Source organism: Oncorhynchus keta, unplaced genomic scaffold (assembly GCF_023373465.1).
Source record: "Oncorhynchus keta strain PuntledgeMale-10-30-2019 unplaced genomic scaffold, Oket_V2 Un_contig_25053_pilon_pilon, whole genome shotgun sequence".
Taxonomy (NCBI): Eukaryota; Metazoa; Chordata; class Actinopteri; order Salmoniformes; family Salmonidae; genus Oncorhynchus; species Oncorhynchus keta.
In genome coordinates, this window is record NW_026284240.1 from 28,963 (window position 1) to 48,119 (window position 19,157).

General features: G+C 41.3%; 1 pseudogene; it reads left to right on the plus strand.

Moving 5' to 3' along the window:
- The window catches only part of LOC127922269 (unconventional myosin-XV-like), a 37,854-nt pseudogene extending 19,105 nt beyond the window's left edge, over positions 1 to 18,749 (plus strand).
- Positions 18,750 to 19,157: the final 408 nt, after the last annotated feature.

A 19,157-nucleotide genomic window follows, 5' to 3' on the forward strand; every position in this document is an offset into this window, starting at 1 on the left:
AGAGGCAGGGTTATAAGAGGACAGGACACTGACATGTCTTATATAAGAGACAGGGTTATAAGAGGACAGGAGACTGACATGTCTTATATAAGAGACAGGGTTATAAGAGGACAGGAGACTGACATGTCTTATATAAGAGCCAGGGTTATAAGAGGACAGGACACTGACATGTCTTATATAAGAGACAGGGTTATAAGAGGACAGGAGACTGACATGTCTTATATAAGAGACAGGGTTATAAGAGGACAGGAGACTGACATGTCTTATATAAGAGACAGGGTTATAAGAGGACAGGACACTGACATGTCTTATATAAGAGGCAGGGTTATAAGAGGACAGGACAGTGACATGTCTTATATAAGAGACAGGGTTATAAGAGGACAGGAGACTGACATGTCTTCTATAAGAGGCAGGTTTATAAGAGGACAGGACACTGACATGTCTTATATAAGAGCCAGGGTTATAAGAGGACAGGAGACTGACATGTCTTATATAAGAGGCAGGGTTATAAGAGGACAGGACACTGACATGTCTTATATAAGAGCCAGGGTTATAAGAGGACAGGAGACTGACATGTCTTATATAAGAGGCAGGGTTATAAGAGGACAGGAGACTGACATGTCTTATATAAGAGCCAGGGTTATAAGAGGACAGGAGACTGACATGTCTTCTATATAAGAGGCAGGTTTATAAGAGGACAGGACACTGACATGTCTTATATAAGAGCAGGGTTATAAGAGGTCAGGAGGTTATAAGAAGAGGACAGGAGACTGACAGTCTTATATATGAAGAGTCAGGGTAATAAGAGGACAGGAGACTGACATGTCTTATATAAGAGCATGGGTTATAAGAGGACAGGAGACTGACATTCCAGGGTTATAAGAGGACAGGAGACTGACATGTCTTATATCAGGGTTATAAGAGGACAGACTGACATGTCTTATATGATATCAGACTGAAGGGTCAGGGTTATAAGAGGACAGAAGGGAGCAGATTCCTGGCAGTATGTCTGTTCCAAAGTGTTATTGTCAGGACCGTTACGAAGAAACAGTCACTTAACCAACTGAGCCACGAATAGTCGGCAGAACCCAGAAGATGTATTTAATGAAGTACAACAGGGAGCAGATCCCCTGGCAGTATGATCCTGTTCCAAAGTGTTATAATGCGATATGAAGCCTGTATGTCATGTGTCTGTCAGGAGGAGTACAACAGGGAGCAGATCCCCTGGCAGTATGTCCTGTTCCAAAGTGTTATAATGCGATATGAAGCCTGTATGTCATGTGTCTGTCAGGAGGAGTACAACAGGGAGCAGATCCCGTGGCAGGACATCCCGTTCAGCGACAACCAGTCCTGCATCGACCTCATCTCCTCTAAGCCCCATGGGATACTGAAGATCCTGGATGACCAGAGCTGCTTTCCCCAGGTACACACACACACACACACACACACACACACACACACACACACACACACACACACACACACACACACACACACACACACACACACACACACTGTGCCACACACACACACACACACACACACACACACACACTTCCTGTGCAGAAGTGTCATTATTGGTTGATGCAACAAGATCTCACCTGCCAGGTACGAAGACCACACCTTCCTCCAAGAAGTGCCCAGTCATTATCACCATGGTAACAACAAGATCACACCTGCCAGCCAACAGACACCTCCCAGAATTCACCATCAAACACACCTGCCAAGTCACCTACCACCTGCCAGGTACAGGACAGACACCTGCCAGGTACAGACACCTGCCAGGTACACCCACACACACACCTGCCAAGTACACACACCTGCCAGGTACAGACACCTGCCAGGTACACCCACACACACTGCCAGGTACACACACACACCTGCCAGGTACAGACACCTGCCAGGTACACACACACACACCTGCCAAGTACACACACACACCTGCCAGGTACACACACACCTGCCAGGTACACACACCTGCCAGGTACACACACACACCTGCCAGGTACACACACACTCCTAACAGGTACACACACACACACTCCTACCAGGTACACACACACACACACCTGCCAGGTACACACACACTCCTACCAGGTACACACACACTCCTACCAGGTACACACACACTCCTAACAGGTACACACACACACACACTCCTAACAGGTACACACACACACCTGCCAGACAAACCTATAGTTGTGGGTAGTGTGTATGTAGTGAATCCCGATGAGACCCAACAGGATGAGAGCAGAATCAGTTTCCCCAATGCAGCTCGTTGGTTGGATAATGTTCCCATTTATTGTGAATATTAAAAAACTAAAATGAAAAGCTTTTGGTGAACTAACACTCCTCCTTACTAGCATGGTGAACTAACACTCCTCCTTACTAGCATGGTGAACTAACACTCCTCCTTACTAGCATGGTGAACTAACACTCCTCCTTACTAGCATGGTGAACTAACACTCCTCCTTACTAGCATGGTGAACTAACACTCCTCCTTACTGGCATGGTGAACTAACACTCCTTACTAGCATGGTGAACTAACACTCCTTACTAGCATGGTGAACTAACACTCCTCCTTACTAGCATGGTGAACTAACACTCCTTACTAGCATGGTGAACTAACACTCCTCCTTACTAGCATGGTGAACTAACACTCCTCCTTACTAGCATGGTGAACTAACACTACTCCTTACTAGCATGGTGAACTAACACTCCTCCTTACTAGCATGGTGAACTAACACTCCTCCTTACTAGCATGGTGAACTAACACTCCTCCTTACTAGCATGGTGAACTAACACTCCTCCTTAATAGCATGGTGAACTAACACTCCTCCTTACTAGCATGGTGAACTAACACTCCTTACTAGCATGGTGAACTAACACTCCTTACTAGCATGGTGAACTAACACTCCTCCTTACTAGCATGGTGAACTAACACTCCTCCTTACTAGCATGGTGAACTAACACCCTCCTCCTTACACACAGTAAATGAGACAGACCAAAACATCCCATATTACACAACACAGTAAATGAGACAGACCAAAACATCCCATATTACCACAACACAGTAAATGAGACAGACCAAAACATCCCATATTACACAACACAGTAAATGAGACAAACCAAAACATCCCATATTACCCAACACAGTAAATGAGACAGACCAAAACATCCCATATTACCCAACACAGTAAATGAGACAGACCAAAACATCCCATATTACACAACACAGTAAATGAGACAGACCAAAACATCCCATATTACACACCACAGTAAATGAGACAGACCAAAACATCCCATATTACCCAACACAGTAAATGAGACAGACCAAAACATCCCATATTACCCAACACAGTAAATGAGACAGACCAAAACATCCCATATTACACAACACAGTAAATGAGACAGACCAAAACATCCCATATTACCCAAGACAGTAAATGAGACAGACCAAAACATCCCATATTACAGTAAATGAGACAGACCAAAACATCCCATATTACCCAACACAGTAAATGAGACAGACCAAAACATCCCATATTACACAACACAGTAAATGAGACAGACCAAAACATCCCATATTACCCAACACAGTAAATGAGACAGACCAAAACATCCCATATTACAGTAAATGAGACAGACCAAAACATCCCATATTACCCAACACAGTAAATGAGACAGACCAAAACATCCCATATTACCCAACACAGTAAATGAGACAGACCAAAACATCCCATGTTACCCAACACAGTAAATGAGACAGACCAAAACATCCCATATTACCCAACACAGTAAATGAGACAGACCAAAACATCCCATATTACACAACACAGTAAATGAGACAGACCAAAACATCCCATATTACAGTAAATGAGACAGACCAAAACATCCCATATTACCCAACACAGTAAATGAGACAGACCAAAACATCCCATATTACCCAACACAGTAAATGAGACAGACCAAAACATCCCATATTACACAACACAGTAAATGAGACAGACCAAAACATCCCATATTACCCAACACAGTAAATGAGACAGACCAAAACATCCCATATTACCCAACACAGTAAATGAGACAGACCAAAACATCCCATATTACCCAACACAGTAAATGAGACAGACCAAAACATCCCATATTACCCAACACAGTAAATGAGACAGACCAAAACATCCCATGTTACCCAACACAGTAAATGAGACAGACCAAAACATCCCATATTACCCAACACAGTAAATGAGACAGACCAAAACATCCCATATTACACAACACAGTAAATGAGACAGACCAAAACATCCCATATTACAGTAAATGAGACAGACCAAAACATCCCATATTACACAACACAGTAAATGAGACAGACCAAAACATCCCATATTACCCAACACAGTAAATGAGACAGACCAAAACATCCCATATTACACAACACAGTAAATGAGACAGACCAAAACATCCCATATTACCCAACACAGTAAATGAGACAGACCAAAACATCCCATATTACACAACACAGTAAATGAGACAGACCAAAACATCCCATATTACCCAACACAGTAAATGAGACAGACCAAAACATCCCATATTACACAACACAGTAAATGAGACAGACCAAAACAGATCCGACAGTCGATGGCTCTATAATATGGTTTCTTCCTAATATGGTTTCTTCCTGCTCTATACCTTCTGTCATCTCTCTGTAGGTTCACAAGTTTCTGGATAAGAACTACGACCAGGTTGGACAGCAGGTTCTCGATCTGTTCAGCCACAGCAAGAACAAGGTAGGAGGGGTTAGAGGTTAGGGGTTAGAGGTTATAACTAGGACCAGGTTGTACAGCAGGTTCTCGATCTGTTCAGCCACAGCAAGAACAAGGTAGGAGGGGTTAGAGGTTAGGGGTTAGAGGTTAGGGGTTAGGGGTTAGAGGTTAGGGGTTAGGGGTTAGAACTACGACCAGGTTGGACAGCAGGTTCTCGATCTGTTCAACCACAGCAAGAACAAGGTAGGAGGGGTTAGAGGTTAGAGGTTAGAGGTTAGAACTAGGACCAGGTTGGACAGCAGGTTCTCGATCTGTTCAGCCACAGCAAGAACAAGGTAGGAGGGGTTAGAGGTTAGGGGTTAGGGGTTAGAGGTTAGAGGTTAGGGATTAGGGGTTAGAACTAGGACCAGGTTGTACAGCAGGTTCTCGATCTGTTCAGCCACAGCAAGAACAAGGTAGGAGGGGTTAGAGGTTAGGGGTTAGAGGTTAGAACTACGACCAGGTTGGACAGCAGGTTCTCGATCTGTTCAGCCACAGCAAGAACAAGGTAGGAGGGGTTAGAGGTTAGGGGTTAGGGGTTAGAGGTTAGGGGTTAGAGGTTAGAACTAGGACCAGGTTGGACAGCAGGTTCTCGATCTGTTCAGCCACAGCAAGAACAAGGTAGGAGGGGTTAGAGGTTAGGGGTTAGGGGTTAGAGGTTAGGGGTTAGAGGTTAGAACTAGGACCAGGTTGGACAGCAGGTTCTCGATCTGTTCAGCCACAGCAAGAACAAGGTAGGAGGGGTTAGAGGTTAGGGGTTAGAGGTTATAACTAGGATCAGGTTGGACAGCAGGTTCTCGATCTGTTCAGCCACAGCAAGAACAAGGTAGGAGGGGTTAGAGGTTAGAGGTTAGAGGTTAGGGGTTAGAGGTTAGGGGTTAGGGGTTAGAACTAGGACCAGGTTGTACAGCAGGTTCTCGATCTGTTCAGCCACAGCAAGAACAAGGTAGGAGGGGTTAGAGGTTAGGGGTTAGGGGTTAGGGGTTAGAGGTTAGGGGTTAGAGGTTAGAACTAGGACCAGGTTGGACAGCAGGTTCTCGATCTGTTCAGCCACAGCAAGAACAAGGTAGGAGGGGTTAGAGGTTAGGGGTTAGGGGTTAGAGGTTAGGGGTTAGAGGTTAGAACTAGGATCAGGTTGTACAGCAGGTTCTCGATCTGTTCAACCACAGCAAGAACAAGGTAGGAGGGGTTAGAGGTTAGGGGTTAGGGGTTAGAACTAGGACCAGGTTGGACAGCAGGTTCTCGATCTGTTCAGCCACAGCAAGAACAAGGTAGGAGGGGTTAGAGGTTAGAGGTTAGGGGTTAGAGGTTAGGGGTTAGGGGTTAGAACTAGGATCAGGTTGTACAGCAGGTTCTCGATCTGTTCAACCACAGCAAGAACAAGGTAGGAGGGGTTAGAGGTTAGGGGTTAGGGGTTAGAACTAGGACCAGGTTGGACAGCAGGTTCTCGATCTGTTCAGCCACAGCAAGAACAAGGTAGGAGGGGTTAGAGGTTAGAGGTTAGGGGTTAGAGGTTAGGGGTTAGGGGTTAGAACTAGGATCAGGTTGTACAGCAGGTTCTCGATCTGTTCAACCACAGCAAGAACAAGGTAGGAGGGGTTAGAGGTTAGAGGTTAGGGGTTAGAGGTTAGGGGTTAGGGGTTAGAACTAGGATCAGGTTGTACAGCAGGTTCTCGATCTGTTCAACCACAGCAAGAACAAGGTAGGAGGGGTTAGGGCTTAGAGGTTAGGGGTTAGAACTAGTCATGTAATGGTGTTATTAAACTAAACCAGACAATAGTTGATCTATTTACCTAGTCATAAATCATTTGGGCTGCAGGTGATAATGCTTATTGCTAACAGCACATCTGATAATATAGACCATAAGCTAGATGCATGGGACAATATATTTGTAATAATAAACCTGAGTTCTACCAATATGTTACCTGGCACCTTTCTGGGTTTATTTTCTTTACTTCTGGAGTAGTCACCAGCTTCCTGCCACATACAGTGGAGTCAATAAAACTCGTTTTTCAACCATTCCACAACTCTCTTGTTAACAAACTATAGTTTGTCGGTTAGGACATCTACTCTGTGCATGACACAAGTCATTTTTCCAACAATTGTTTAAAGACAGGTTATTTCACTTATAATTCACTCTATCATAATTCCAGTGGGTCAGAAGTTTACATACACTTTAGAAGCTTCTGATAGGCTAATTGACATCATTTGAGTCAATTGGAGGTGTACCTGTGGATGTATTTCAAGGCCTACCTTCAAACTGAGTGCCTCTTTGCTTGACATCATGGGAAAATCAAAAGAAATCAGCCAAGACCTCAGAAGAATTTGTAGACCTTCACAAGTCTGGTTCATCCTTGGGAGCAATTTCCAAACGCCTGAATGTACCACGTTCATCTGTACAAACAATAGTACGCAAGTATAAACACCATGGGACCACGCAGCCATCATACCGCTCAGGAAGGAGACGCGTTCTGTCTCCTAGAGATGAACGTACTTTGGTGCAAAATGTGCAAATCAATCCCAGAACAACAGCAAAGGACCTTTGAAGATGCTGAAGGAAACAGGTACAAAGTATCTATATCCACAGTAAAACGAGTCCTATATCAACATTACCTTGAAAGGCCGCTCAGCAAGGAAGAAGCCACTGCTCCAAAACCACCATAGAAAAGCCAGACTACGGTTTGCAACTGCACATGGGGACAAAGATCGTACTTTTTGGAGAAATGTCCTCTGGTCTGATGAAACAAAAACAGAACTGTTTGGCCAAAATGACCATCGTTATGTTTGGAGGAAAAAGGGGGAGGCTTGCAAGCCGAAGAACACCATCCCAACCGTGAAGCACAGGGGTGGTAGCATCATGTTGTGGGGGTGCTTTGCTGCAGGAGAGACTGGTGCACTTCACAATAGTTGGCATCATGAGGAGGGAAAATTATGTGGATATATTGAAGCAATATCTCAAGACATCAGTCAGGAAGTTAAAGTTTGGTCGCAAATGGGTCTTCCTGATGGACAATGACCCCAAGCATACTTCCAAAGTTGTGGCAAAATGGCTTAAGGACACCAAAGTCAAGGTATTGGAGTGGCCATCACAAAGCCTTGACCTCAATCCCATAGAAAATGTGTGGGCAGAACTGAAAAGGCATGTGTGAGCAAGGAGGCCTACAAACCTGACTCAGTTACACCTGCTCTGTCAGGAGGAATGGCCCAAAATTGACCCAAGTTATTGTGGGAAGCTTGTGGAAGGCTACCCGAAATGTTTGACCCAAATAAAACAATTTAAAGGCAATGCTACCAAGTACGAATTGAGTGTATGTAAAATTCTGAGCCACTGGGAATGTGGTGAAAGAAATAAAAGCTGAAATAAATCATTATCTCTACTATTATTCTGACATTTCACATTCTTAAAATCAAGTGGTGATCCTAACTGACCTAAGACAGTGAATGTTTACTAGGATTAAATGTCTGGAATTGTGAAAACAGATTTTAAATGTATTTGGCTAAGGTGTATGTAAACTTTCAAAGCGTAAACATGATCAGGGGGAGGACCCCCCTCAGCAAGGAGACTGGAATTGTTCAATCTCACAGTTTAATACATGTACAAAACTAACCTATTTCCCTAAAAGCATGATGGTCATGACTTTCTTACGTGAAAGGGAAGATTAACTTGGCCCCAGATATCTGAGATCAGCCATGGGATGTGATGGTTTATTCCTGTCTCCAGATCAGTCAATGTAACTTGGCCCTAGACATCTGAAATCAGCCATGGGATTTAATGCTTTATCCCTGTCTCCAGATCAGTCAATGTAACTTGGCCCCAGACATCTGAGATCAGCCATGGGATGTAATGCTTTATTCCTGTCTCCAGATCAGTCAATGTAACTTGGCCCCAGACATCTGAGATCAGCCATGGGATGTGATGCTTTATTCCTGTCTCCAGATCAGTCAATGTAACTTGGCCCTAGACATCTGAGATCAGCCATGGGATGTGATGCTTTATTCCTGTCTCCAGATCAGTCAATTAATTATACTAATGAGCAAACATTCCGTAACTGCAGGGGGCAGTAAATCACAAATCTTGTCTTCATACATGTTCATACACTACACCCTAATATATAATAATATATGCCATTTAGCAGACGCTTTTATCCAAAGCGACTTACAGTCATGTGTGCATACATTCTACGTATGGGTGGTCCCGGGATCGAACCCACTACCCTGGCGTTACAAGCGCCATGCTCTACCAACTGAGCTACAGAAGGACCACCCTCCAGGGATAGGTAATTCACTAACCTGGTCTCTATACATGTTCAGACTACACCCTCCAGGGATAGGTAATTCACTAACCTGGTCTCTATACCTGTTCAGACAACACCCTCCAGGGGGCAGTAAATCACTAACCTGGTCTTTATACCTGTTCAGACTACACCCTCCAGGGGGCAGTAATTCACTAACCTGGTCTTTATACCTGTTCAGACTACACCCTCCAGGGATAGGTAATTCACTAACCTGGTCTTTAAACCTGTTCAGACAACATCCTCCAGGGATAGGTAATTCACTAACCTGGTCTTTAAACCTGTTCAGACAACACCCTCCAGGGGGCAGTAAATCACTCGCCTGGTCTTTAAACCTGTTCAGACTACACCCTCCAGGGATAGGTACATCACTAACCTGGTCTCTATACCTGTTCAGACTACACCCTCCAGGGATAGGTAATTCACTAACCTGGTCTTCATACCTGTTCAGACAACATCCTCCAGGGATAGGTAATTCACTAACCTGGTCTTCATACCTGTTCAGACAACATCCTCCAGGGATAGGTAATTCACTAACCTGGTCTTCATACCTGTTCAGACAACATCCTCCAGGGATAGGTAATTCACTAACCTGGTCTTTAAACCTGTTCAGACAACACCCTCCAGGGGGCAGTAAATCACTAGCCTGGTCTCTAAACCTGTTCAGACTACACCCTCCAGGGGGCAGTAAATCACTCGCCTGGTCTTTATACATGTTCAGACTACACCCTCCAAACAACTCATAGTAGTAGTAGAAGAAGAAAATGTACTACTCCTAAATGGAGATGACCTCAATGGTGCTGCCCATGCTCTCACAGACGTCAAAATGGGGTAGATACAATGATGCAATGTCTATCTAAGTCTATGGTGTGTTCCCAGATGGTGGCCAACCTCTTCCTGGTTCACGCGGAGGTCATAGGTCAGCATAGAGGTCATGTGAGGAAGAGCAGCACGGTGACCCGGAGACACCAGCCCCCACTGTCTCCACCAAGTTCACCCTGTCACTTCTGGAACTGGTAGACAAGATGGAGAGGTGTTATTATTATTATTAATATTAAAGGGAGGAGAGGTGTTATTATTATTAATATTAAAGGGAGGCGAGGTGTTATTATTATTATTAATATTAAAGGGAGGAGAGGTGTTATTATTATTATTAATATTAAAGGGAGGAGAGGTGTTATTATTATTAATATTAAAGGAGGAGAGGTGTTATTATTATTATTAATATTAAAGGGAGGAGAGGTGTTATTATTATTATTAATATTAAAGGGAGGAGAGGTGTTATTATTATTATTAATATTAAAGGGAGGAGAGGTGTTATTATTATTATTAATATTAAAGGGAGGAGAGGAGGGGTGTTATTATTATTAATATTAAAGGAGGCGAGGTGTTATTATTATTATTAATATTAAAGGGAGGAGGGTGTTTATTATTATTAATATTAGGTGTTATTATTATTATTAATATTAAAGGGAGGAGAGGTGTTATTATTATTATTAATATTAAAGGAGGAGAGGTGTTATTATTATTAATATTAAAGGGAGGAGAGGTGTTATTATTATTATTATTAATATTAAAGGGATTAGTTATTATTATTATTCATATTATTATTATTAATATTAAAGGCGAGGTGATTATTATTATTAATATTAAAGGGAGGTGTTATTATTATTATTAATATTATTACTATTATTATTAACAGGGAGGCGATTGTTATTATTATTATTAATATTAAATTATTATTATTATTATTAATATTATTATTATTATTATTATTATTATAAGGGAGCGAGGTGTTATTATTATTATTATATTATTATTATTATTATTAATATTAAAGGGAGGAGAGGTATTATTATTATTATTAATATTAAAGGAGGAGATTATTATTATTATTATTAATATTAAAGGGAGGAGATTATTATTATTATTAATATTAAAGGGAGGAGAGGTTGTTATTATTATTATTAATATTAGGTGTTATTATTATTATTAATATTAAAGGGAGGAGAGGTGTTATTATTATTATTAATATTAAAGGGAGGGATTATTATTATTATTATTAATATTAAAGGGAGGAGGTGTTATTATTATTATTATTAATATTATTATTATTAATATTAAAGGGGGAGGAGGGTGTTATTATTATTATTAATATTAAAGGGAAGGAGTATTATTATTATTATTATTAATATTATTATTATTATTATTAATATTAGGTGTTATTATTATTAATATTAAAGGGGGATGTTATTATTATTATTAATATTAGGTGGGAAGGTGTTACTATTATTATTAATATTAAAGGAGAGGTGTTATTATTATTATTAATATTAAAGGGAGGAGGGTGTTATTATTATTATTAATATTAAAGGGAGGCGAGGTGTTATTATTATTATTAATATTAAAGGGATTAGGTGTTATTATTATTAATATTAAAGGAGGAGAGGTGTTATTATTATTATTAATATTAAAGGGAGGAGAGGTGTTATTATTATTATTATTATTAATATTAAAGGGAGGCGAGGTGTTATTATTATTATTCATATTAAAGGGAGGAGGGGTGTTATTATTATTATTAATATTAAAGGGAGGAGAGGTGTTATTATTATTATTCATATTAAAGGGAGGAGGGTGTTACTATTATTATTAATATTAAAGGGAGGAGAGGTGTTATTATTATTATTAATATTAAAGGGAAGGGTTACTATTATTATTAATATTAAAGGGAGAGGTGTTATTATTATTATTAATATTAAAGGGAGGAGAGGTTATTATTATTAATATTAAAGGGAGGAGAGGTGTTATTATTATTATTAATATTAAAGGGAGGAGAGGTGTTATTATTATTATTATTAAAGAGAGGAGAGGTGTTATTATTATTAATATTAAAGGGAGGAGGAGAGGTGTTATTATTATTAATATTAAAGGGAGGAGAGGTGTTATTATTATTATTAATATTAAAGGGAGGAGAGGTGTTATTATTATTATTAATATTAAAGGGAGGAGAGGTGTTATTATTATTAATATTAAAGGGAGGAGAGGTGTTATTATTATTATTAATATTAAAGGGAGGAGGAGAGGTGTTATTATTATTAATATTAAAGGGAGGAGAGGTGTTATTATTATTATTAATATTAAAGGGAGGAGAGGAGAGGTGTTATTATTATTAATATTAAAGGAGGAGAGGTGTTATTATTATTATTAATAGTAAAGGGAGGAGAGGTGTTATTATTATTATTATTAATATTAAAGAGAGGAGAGGTGTTATTATTAATATTAATATTAAAGGGAGGAGAGGTGTTATTATTATTATTATTAAAGAGAGGAGAGGTGTTATTATTATTAATATTAAAGGGAGGAGAGGTGTTATTATTATTAATATTAAAGGGAGGAGAGGTGTTATTATTATTAATATTAAAGGGAGGAGAGGTGTTATTATTATTAATATTAAAGGGAGGAGAGGTGTTATTATTATTATTAATATTAAAGGGAGGAGGAGAGGTGTTATTATTATTATTAATATTAAAGGGAGGAGGAGAGGTGTTATTATTATTAATATTAAAGGGAGGAGAGGTGTTATTATTAATATTAAAGGATGAGAGATGTTATTAAATTAAAGGGAGGAGAGGTGTTATTATTATTATTAATATTAAAGGGAGGAGAGGTGCTATTATTAATATTAATAATAAAGGGAGGAGAGGTGTTATTATTATTAATATTAAAGGGAGGAGAGATGTTATTATTATTATTAATATTAAAGGGAGGAGGAGAGGTGTTACTATTATTATTATTAATATTAAAGGGAGGAGAGGTGTTATTATTATTATTAATATTAAAGGGAGGAGAGGTGTTATTATGATTATTAAAGGAAGGAGTTATTATTATTATTAATATTAAAGGGAGGAGAGGTGTTATTATTAATATTAAAGGGAGGAGAGATGTTATTGTTATTATTAATATTAAAGGGAGGAGAGGTGTTATTATTAATATTAATATTAAAGGGAGGAGGAGAGGAGTTATTATTATTATTAATATTAAAGGGAGGAGAGGTGTTATTATTATTATTATTAATATTAAAGGGAGGAGAGGTGTTATTATTATTAATATTAAATGGAGGAGAGGTGTTATTATTATTATTATTAATATTAAAGGGTTATTATTATTAATAGTAAAGGAGGAGAGGTGTTATTATTAATATTATAAATATTAAAGAGAGGAGAGGTGTTATTATATTAGGTGTTATTATTATTATTATTATTATAAATATTAAAGGGAGGAGGGTTATTATTATTAATAGTAAAGGGAGGAGGAGAGGTGAGACAAGATGAGAGGGAAATGTTATTAGAGTTATTGTTACAGAATCTTTCTCTTTCTCTTGACAGGTGCAACCCATCGTTTATACGCTGCATAAAGCCAAACAGACAGAAGGTAGGTCTCCACATCACAGTTTAACAGTGGTCTCCACATCAGAAGGTAGGTCTCCACATCACAGTTTAACAGTGGTCTCCACATCAGAAGGTAGGTCTCCACATCACAGTTTAACAGTGGTCTCCACATCAGAAGGTAGGTCTCCACATCACAGTTTAACAGTGGTATTGTTGGTTAGCTGCATTAAGCCAGACAGTCAGAAGGTAGGTCTCCACATCACAGTTTAACAGTGGTCTCCACATCAGAAGGTAGGACTCCACATCACAGTTTAACAGTGGTCTCCACATCAGAAGGTAGGTCTCCACATCACAGTGTGAAAGAGTTTAATTTTGGGACTGGGGGCAGTATTGAGAAGCTGGGATGAATAAGGTGGCCAGAGTAAACTGCCTGCTACTCAGGCCCAGTTGCTAATATATGCATATTATTAGTAGGTTTGGATAGAAAACACTCTGAAGTTTCTATAACTGTTTGAATGATGTATGAGTATAACAGAACTCATATGGCAGGCAAAAACCTGAGAAAATATCCAACCAGGAAGTGGGAAATCTGAGTTTTTCAAATCACTGCCTATCAAATATACAGTGTCTATGGGGTCATATTACACTACCTAAGGCTTCCACTAGATGTCTACAGTCTTTAGAACCTTGTTTGATGCTTTTACTGTGATGGAGGAGAGAATGAGAGCTGTTTGAGCCAGAGGTCTGCCAGAGTGCCATGAGCTGATCACGTGCGCTCACATGAGAGTTAGCTGCGTTCCATCTCATTTCTACAGACAAAGGAATTCTCCGGTTGGAACAATATTGAAGATTTATGATAAAAACATCCTAAAGATTGATTCTATACTTCGTTTGACATGTTACTACGAACTGTAATATGACCATTCATCTGAACTTTCGCCTGGACTTGCCGGCGCGTCGTTAGTTTGGATTGTGTTCTAAACGCGCAAAAAGGAGGTATTTGGACATAAATTATGTATCACGTTCTGGCCTTAGTTCCTTTGTTTTGTCTTTTTATTTTAGTATGGTCAGAGCGTGAGTTGGGTGGGTTGTCTATGTTAGTTTGTCTATGATTTGCTATTTCTGTGTTTGGCCTGGTATGGTTCTCAATCAGAGGCAGCTGTCAATCGTTGTCCCTGATTGAGAACCATATTTAGGGAGCCTGTTTTCTATTGTGTTTTGGTGGGTGGATGTTTTCTGTCTTTGTGTGTCTGCACCAGACAGAACTGTTTCAGTTGTTTTCGTTGTTGTTTTGCTATGCAGTGTTCAGTTTACATTAAAAAAAGATGAACACTGCGCTTTGGTCCTCACCTTCTTCCCAAAACAGCCATTATGGACTTTATCGAACAAATCAAACATTTATTGTGGAACTGGGATTCCTAGGAGTGCATTCTGATGAAGATCATCAAAGGTAAGTGAATATTTATAATGCTATTTCTGACTTCTGTTGACTCTTCTGTTGATATCTGTATGGCTTGATTTGTTGTCTGAGCGCTTTACTCAGATTATTACATGGTGTGCTTTCTCTGTAAAGCTTTTTTGAAATCTGACACAGCGGTTGCATTAAGGAGAAGTTTATCTAAAGTTCCATGCATAACACTTGTATCTTTTATCAATGTTTATTATGAGTATTTCTGTAAATTGATGTGGCTCTCTGCAAAATCACCGGATGTTTTTGGAACTACTGAACATAGATTTTTTGGATATAAATATGAACTTTATCGAACTAAACATATTGTGTAACATTGAGTCCTGGGAGTGTCATCTGATGAAGATCATCAAAGGTTAGTAATTAATTTTATCTCTATATCTGCTTTTCGTGACTCCTCTCTTTGGCTGGAAAAATGGCTGTGTTTTTCTGCGACTAGGTACTGACCTAACATTATCGTTTGATGTGCTTTCATCGTAAAGCCTTTTTGAAATCGGACACTGTGGCTGGATTTACAACAAGTTTATATTGAAAATGGTGTAAAATACTTGTATATTTCAGGAATTTTAATTATTTCTGTTCATTTTCTGTTTGGCGCCCTGCAATTTCACTGGCTGTTTGCGAGGAGGGACGCTACCGTCCTTGTTTTCTGAATTTTACCCCTTTTTCGGTTGGTATCCAATTGTTTAGTAGCTACTATCTTGTCTCATCGCTACAACTCCCGTACGGGCTCGGGAGAGACGAAGGTTGAAAGTCATTCGTCCTCCCACACACATCCCAACCAAGTCACACTGCTTCTTAACACAGCACGCATCCAACCCGTAAGCCAGCCGCACCAATGTGTCGGAGGAAACACCGTGCACCTGGCATCCTTGGTTAACGCGCACTGCGCCCGTCCCGCCACAGGAGTCGCTGGTGTGTGATGAGACAAGGGCATCCCTACTGGCCAAACCCTCCCTAACCCGGACGACGCTGGGCCAATTGTGCGTCGCCCCACGGACCTCCCGGTCGCGGCCAGTTACGACAGAGCCTGGGCGGCGAACCCAGAGTCTCTGGTGGCACAGCTGGCGCTGCAGTACAGGAGGCCCCAGAGAGGTTTTAACAGTGATATTGTTGGTATTGCCATGATATGTGTGTGTTTGCTTGTATGTGTAGGAGCCAGGTGTGTTTGAGAAGGAGCTGGTCGGCAGTCAGCTGAGGTATTCTGGTATCTTGGAGACCATCAGGATCCGGAGAGAGGGTTACCCTGTTAGACTGGCCTTCAACATCTTCCTGTTCAGGTAAAACACCCTTCAACGTCTTTCTGTTAGTAAAAAACTGGCCTTCAACATCTTCCTGTTCAGGTAAAACACCCTGTTAGACTGGCCTTCAACATCTTCCTGTTCAGGTAAAACACCCTGTTAGACTGGCCTTCAACATCTTCCTGTTCAGGTAAAACACCCTGTTAGACTGGCCTTCAACATCTTCCTGTTCAGGTAAAACACCCTGTTAGACTGGCCTTCAACATCTTCCTGTTCAGGTAAAACACCCTGTTACTGGCCTTCAACATCTTCCTGTTCAGGCCAGTTAGACTGGCCTTCAACATCTTCCTGTTCAGGTAAAACACCCTGTTAGACTGACCTTCAACATCTTCCTGTTCCTTAAAACAACTGTTAGATCTTCAACATCTTTCAGGTAAAACACCCTGTTAGACTGGCCTTCAACATCTTCCTGTTCAGGTAAAACAGCCTTCAACATCTTCCTGTTCAGGTAAAACACCCTGTTAGACTGGCCTTCAACATCTTCCTGTTCAGGTAAAACACCCTGTTAGACTGGCCTTCAACATCTTCCTGTTCAGGTAAAACACCCTGTTAGACTGGCCTTCAACATCTTCCTGTTCAGGTAAAACACCCTGTTAGACTGGACTTCAACATCTCCCTGTTGAGGTAAAACACCCTGTTAGACTGGCCTTCAACATCTTCCTGTTCAGGTAAAACACCCTGTTAGACTGGCTTTCAACATCTTCCTGTTCAGGTAAAACACCCTGTTAGACTGGACTTCAACATCTTCCTGTTCAGGTAAAACACCCTGTTAGACTGGACTTCAACATCTCCTGTTCAGGTAAAACACCCTGTTAGACTGGCTTTCAACATCTTCCTGTTCAGGTAAAACACCCTGTTAGACTGGACTTCAACATCTTCCTGTTCAGGTAAAACACCCTGTTAGACTGGCCTTCAACCTTCCTGTTCAGGTAAAACACCCTGGCTGGCCTTCAACATCTTCCTGTTCAGGTAAAACACCCTGTTAGACTGGCCTTCAACATCTTCCTGTTCAGCTAAAACACCCTGTTAGACTGGACTTCAACATCTTCCTGTTCAGGTAAAACACCCTGTTAGACTGGCCTTCAACATCTTCCTGTTCAGGTAAAACACCCTGTTAGACTGGCCTTCAACATCTTCCTGTTCAGGTAAAACACCCTGTTAGACTGGCCTTCAACATCTTCCTGTTCAGGTAAAACACCCTGTTAGACTGGCCTTCAACATCTTCCTGTTCAGGGTAACTAACCCTGCTGTTAGACTGGCCTTCAACCCCATCTCAGGTATCAGTCCCTGGTGGGGACAGCCTCCTCTAACCTGTGTGTTTGTGTGTGTCAGGTATCAGTCCCTGGTGGGGACAGCCTCCTCTAACCTGTGTGTTTGTGTGTGTCAGGTATCAGTCCCTTTTGTGGGGACAGCCTCCTCTAACCTGTGTGTGTTTGTGTGTGTCAGGTATCAGTCCCTGGTGGGGACAGCCTCCTCTAACCTGTGTGTTTGTGTGTGTCAGGTATCAGTCCCTGGTGGGGACAGCCTCCTCTAACCTGTGTGTTTGTGTGTGTCAGGTATCAGTCCCTGGTGGGGACAGCCTCCTCTAACCTGTGTGTTTGTGTGTGTCAGGTATCAGTCCCTGGTGGGGACAGCCTCCTCTAACCTGTGTGTTTGTGTGTCAGGTATCAGTCCCTGGTGGGGACAGCCTCCTCTAACCTGTGTGTTTGTGTGTGTCAGTATCAGTCCCTGGTGGGGACAGCCTCCTCTAACCTGTGTGTTTGTGTGTGTCAGGTATCAGTCCCTGGTGGGGACAGCCTCCTCTAACCTGTGTGTTTGTGTGTGTCAGGTATCAGTCCCTGGTGGTGTGAAACAGCCTCCTCTAACCTGTGTGTTTGGGGAGTAACTGTGTCACAGCCTCAGCTAACCTGTGTGTGGTTCCCTCAGGTACAAGTCCTGGGGCCTACCAACCTGTGGAGTGACTAAGGTAACCATCCCTATACGTAACCCCTAACCCTCCTACCCAGGGCCTACCAAGTAGTTGAGGGACTAAGGTAACCATCTACACCTAACCCCTAACCCTCCTACCCAGGGCCTACCAAGTAGTTGTGACTAAGGTAACCATCTACACCTAACCCTCCTACCCAGGGCCTACCAAGTAGTAGCTACTAAGTTGAGCATGTTAATTCAGGATGCCTGTGGGTGAGAGACCAGAACCATCTTCACCTAACCTCTTCCTGTACCTAGGGTACAAACTTTCAGTGACTAATGTAAACTACAGTCTTACCTAACAGTGATGTCTGGGTTCTCTCTGTTTGTGTTGCTCCATCTGTTTTCTGAAGGAGGACCCTCCTACCAGCCTTGTTGGAGTCTAAGGTAACCATCTATACCTAACCATCGTCAGGTGGCGGCCCTCACCCTGCAGAGATACCACGCATGTTCTTTGTCAGGAAACGATACAAGGAGTTCAGAACCAAGATCCTCCTACCCAGGGCCTACTGTAGAGGCTTCCTCACCAGGTACTGACCCTAACCTCTGAACCCTAACCCTCCTACCCTGATCCTGGGTAAGGGAACTACAACCACCCTCGCTACAGTTACCAGACAGGGTAAAGAACATCACAACCACCCTCACTACAGTTACCAGACAGAGTAAAGGTAACCACCCTCACTACAGTTACCAGACAGGGTATAGAACCCACAACCACCCTCACTACGGGGTTACCAGACAGGGTGACTAGGTAACCATCTACACAACCACCCTCACTACAGGTTACCAGACAGGGTATAGTAACACACAACCACCCTCCTACCCAGGGCCTACCAGACAGGGTATAGAACCATCTACACCACCCCTAACCCTCCTACAGTTACCAGACAGGGTGTTAGTAACCATCACAACCACCCTCACTACAGTTACCAGACAGG